This window comes from Furipterus horrens, unplaced genomic scaffold, assembly GCF_987537825.1.
Source record: "Furipterus horrens unplaced genomic scaffold, mFurHor1.1.pri manual_scaffold_7, whole genome shotgun sequence".
Classification (NCBI taxonomy): domain Eukaryota; kingdom Metazoa; phylum Chordata; class Mammalia; order Chiroptera; family Furipteridae; genus Furipterus; species Furipterus horrens.
In genome coordinates, this window is record NW_028327177.1 from 76,632,429 (window position 1) to 76,637,234 (window position 4,806).

Consider the following 4,806-nt stretch of genomic DNA (forward strand, 5'->3'; position numbering starts at 1 on the left):
TTCCAAAGTGTTGAGTTCAGTTCATGACAGCTTCCTTGTTCTGTTCATTTAACTTTGGGACATTGAAACATGGGCTATGGGAGATGACTGGATGGAAAACATTACTCTATTTATTTACCTCCCAGCCTATAAAAAAGGAGGAGAAGGAGGAGAAAGAAAAAGAAAGAAAGAAAGAAAGGAAGAAAGAAAGTAGGAGGGAAAGAAGGAAAGAAAGATAGGCTTTTGTAATTTGATAGCTTCAAATTCAAGTCCAAGCTCTACAGATTCCTAGTTCTGAACCTCTGGGATCTTCAGATTTTTTCACCTATATAATAGTAGTAATGGTACTCTTCCCATAGGATTATTTCCAGGATTAGTTGGCTTTGCAACCTGAGTATACAAACACACAGCATATGTTAGGGACCCTGAAAAGTGCTTGATTTATTATAAGTGCTAAGTAAATAAATAAGATTCATGACAGTAAACATATTAATAGGCAATGAACTTGGAAGAAGAGATTGCTAAGATCTTTGAGTGGCTAAACTGGGTGTACAATTTATTGAGTAAGCAATGGGGAGTTGTGAGAAGGAAACAAAAAATGAAAGCATATTTGTGTAGAGTTTTGAAGTCAGTATGACAATGGAGTATTTTATAAGGAAGCATTCTTTAGTATTGGAATACTTTGGAGGTCTTTGAAATCTCAGGGATGTCCCCATAGAAAGCCTTGAGCTTTCCATTTGGAAATGGCAATAGCAAGAGGAAGAGAGGAAGGAGGCTTTCAGCTCTTCCCATGCCCAAGTCAGGCTGTTTAGGAGAGGATGGGAGAAAAGTGATGGACACTGGCAGTGTTTTTGGTTAGGGAGATAATGAAGGCTCTTCTTTATCAGTCAGTGGGAACACAATGGTCAGGAACTCCTCTACAAAAACACACCTAGTACTTTTCGTGTTTGTAGGAAGACTAACAGTCCTGGGTGGGAGTGCTAATCAGGGTTAAGTTACACAACTTACATTTTGACTAGAGTAAAATCCCTCATCCCCAGCAGAAGGAGCAAGAAAAGGAAGTGAAAAATTCAACCATGCATCTATTCTTTCTACCCCTCACCTGATGGGTGTGAGTGTCAGCACCAGCCTCCCACAGTTGAGCCTCTCGCTGGGATAGTAGGCATTTGAAGGGATTTTTCAAAATCAAGTTGAACTGTACCTAATTTTCATCCTTGTGAAAATTTAGACCCCAACTCTACAAAGAAGATGGGACACCACTACAACAAGCCCATATTTCAAGTTTTTACTAAAGCATGAGGGCTTGCTGGTGGTGAGGGGGTTGTTCTCAAACTATATCTGATGATTATTTGAGGGTTAGCATTGATAAGCCATATAATAACTGGGTTCTATAATATTTTAAATCACAATCACTTAAATTCATCTAATCCTCTGGGTTGGTGTAAATAATAAGCACATCAAATTGTCTTATGTGTGAACTTCTGGTCAAGATAGAGGCGTAGACAGACATGCTGCATCTCTCTCCACAACTAAGAAGGAATACAACTACCTCAAAACTAGAAACAACCAGAAGTTCCAGAAACTCAAACTACATGGAAGTCCAACAAACAAAGATATAAAGAAGAAATACTCATTCAAAAAGGTAGGAGGGGCGGAGAGGATGCGGTGTGGTGGTAGCAGCAGTGATGGCAGTGGCAGACCAGCGGAAAGTGCAGTCACACGTTTTAAAAAGTAGGGAGGGACACCTGGGGAGCATTCCAGCTCCTCACTGGATGTCGCAGCTCACAGTCCCAGCACTGGGGAGAATCAAGCCTCATTGCTTCTGACTGTGCAGACTAGTGGGGGTTGGGGTGAAGGCAGAAACTGCCAGTCTCTCAGCAGAGTTTGCTTGTTTAAAGGGCCCCCATGGTCTTAGAATGTCCATAGACTCACCTGCTCTGGGAATGATGGCCAGAGCAGCAGCTAGAGGGGCGCGAGTCCAGTGAGGAAGTAGGAGAGGTGCCTGGAAAAGGGATTAGTGCTGGGCAGGCAATATTTTTCCCTCTCAGACCCCTCCCCCACATACAGCACCACAACGTGGTGAAATGGGTCGCCCTGTACTGATGAATCCCTAAGGCTTCGCCCCTTACACTGTAACAGGAATGACAGCTCTACCTGGGACATGGAGGCAAGCAAACAGGAGCCTGTCAGAATCAGGAGACAGAGAAGCATGGCCCAAAAGGGGAAACGCATCAGGATTCCAGTGGGAGAACTAAGTGATGAGGAGATAGAAAACCTAACAGACGCAGAATTCAAAACACTGGTGATAAAGATGCTCACAGGCTTGACAGTTACACTTGAGGATGGCAAACACATAAGAGAAGAAGTGAAGGCTATACTAAGTGAAACGAAGGAAAATCCACACAAAACTAATGGTGAAGGGAAGGAAACCGGGGTTCAAATCAATTATTTGGAACATAAGGAAGAAAAAAACAGTCAACCAGTGCGAAATGAGGAAGCAAGAGTTGAAAAAAATAAGAAAAACTTCCTAAATTTTGTGAAAGAGATGGACATACAGGTCCGGGAAGCACGGAGGATCCCCACCAAGCTGGACCCAGAGGGGACCACACCAGAATGCATCATGATTGAGATGCCAAAGATGAAAGATAAAGAGCAGAATAACAGTCAATGGGGGGGGGGGAGAAGGGGGATAAGTAAGGGAGGGGTTTAGTCAAGGAACGTGTATAAATGACTCATGGACATGGACAATGGGGAGGGATATGATTGTGGGAGAAGGGGTGGGCTCAGGGGGGGAGCAATGGGGGAAAAATGGGACAACTGTAATTGAAAAACCAAAAATTAAAAAAAAAAAAAGAATACCATGAGGTTGGTCAGAAAAAGTTCAGCCATTGTTAATATAATGACAACAGTTTGTGCAACATCAGTGTAAACCTGGCAGCCAAGAAGAATGGACTGGAATGTGCATGTGTGAACAATGATGACTTCGCTGTTCTAGTGAGTGGGGGAGGCAGATGATGTTGCGTGAGCACGTGAACTGTGTGGCCATCACATACTAATGGCTGAGTAGAACGACAAATCTGCATCAAGTTTTGCATTAAGCTTGAACGTTCCTCCACAGAAACTATTTGGATGATTCATAAGGCTACAGCTATGGGCAGCTGGTGATTGGGCTGCTTCATCACGACAACACACCTGCTCATGCATCACATCTCATGTAGAGTTTTTTGGTGAAACATCAAATCGCCCAGGTGACTCAGCCCCACTGAAGCCCAGATTTGGTGTCCTGTGACTTCTGGCTTTTCCAAAACTAAAGTCATCTTTAAGAGAAGAGGTTTTAGACTGTTGATGAGATTCAGGAAAATACAACAGGGCAGCTGATGGCAACTGGGAGAACTGTGTGAGGTCCCGAGGTGCCACCTTCGAAGAGGACTGAGGCATCATTGTCCTACATATGATGTTTCCTGTATCTTCTTCAATAAATGTCTCTACTTTTCATTAAAAAAAAAGATGAAAGATAAAAAGAGAGTCCTGGGGGCAGCAAGAGAGAGGTGGAGAGTTGCCTACAGGGGGTTGCCTATAGGACTATCAGCTGATTTCTCAGAGGACACTCTGCAGGCAGAAGGGGACTGGCAAGCAGTATTTAACATGATGAAAAACAATCTGCAACCAGGATTATTCTATCCAGCAAAACTATCACTTGGAATGAAAGGACAGATGAAGTGCTTCCCAGACAAGGTAAAGCTAAAGGAGTTCATCATCGCAAAGCCATTATTATATGAAATGTCAAAGGGACTTACTTAAGAAAAAGAAGATCAGGCTTCCAGCCAAGATGGAGGTCTAGACTGACATGCTCTGTCTCCCTTCATAACTAAGAAGGAATACAACTACCGCAAAACCAGAAATAACCAGATGTTCCAGAAAATAAATGGAAGTCCAATGTATGAATTTATAAAGAAATGGTGCTCATCAGGATGGGCAGGAGGGGTGAAGCCGGGGTGGAGAGGTCAAGCTGTGCTGCTGGCAGAAGCAGCAGTGATGGTGGCAGTATGGCAGTAAGCACAGACACCCATATTTAAGGGGAGGCAAGAAGCACCTAGGGAGCACCCTTGGCTGTAGACCAGACCTATAAGCTTGTGATTCCAAAGACAGGGAAAGAAGACCTCCATTGCCTTGGACTGTGAGGCCCAGAGTGGGTGGGGACAGAGGAGGAGGCTCCAGTCTCTCAGTAGAGAGTGAACACCAGAAATCCATCTTGGACCCCCATCCTCACAGAAAACACTGCAGCATGGTGAGAAGGGTCGCCTGGTAGTGACAAGTGCACAGGGCTCTGCCCCCTATAGCGTAGGAGGTGTGATAGCCCTACCCAGAAAGCAAAGGAAAACACAAAACTGTCAGGATGGCACAGATCATGATACAGATCCCGGTGACACAGCTGACCAGACAGCAAATATCTAATCTAATGGACCAACAGATAAATAATCTTTCTGAGGCACAGTTCAGAGCTTTGGCTACAAAAATGCTTACAGACCTAATAGCAGATCTTAAACAGAACAGGGAAGGAATGAAGTCTAGTCCTGCTGAAATGAACAAAACCACATATGAAACTAGTGGTGAGGGAAAGAAAACCAGGGATCAAATCAACAAATTGGAACACAGGAAAGGAACAAACAGTCAACCAGTGTAGAAAGAGGGAACAAGAAGTGAGGAAAATGAGGAGAGGCTCAGAAACTTATCAGACAGCTTTAAGCAGGCCAGCATCCGAATCACAGTGTTGCCAGAAGGTGAAGAAGAAGAACTAGAAATTGAAAAAGTATGTGAAAAAATAAT

At 43.7% G+C, this 4,806-nt stretch overlaps 1 non-coding gene across 1 annotated transcript; it reads left to right on the forward strand.

The window, feature by feature from the left end:
* LOC150004671 (small nucleolar RNA SNORA36 family) lies at window positions 1-134 on the forward strand. Its single transcript, XR_016512527.1, has one exon. It is a non-coding gene; the product is annotated as a small nucleolar RNA SNORA36 family (small nucleolar RNA).
* Window positions 135-4,806: the final 4,672 nt, after the last annotated feature.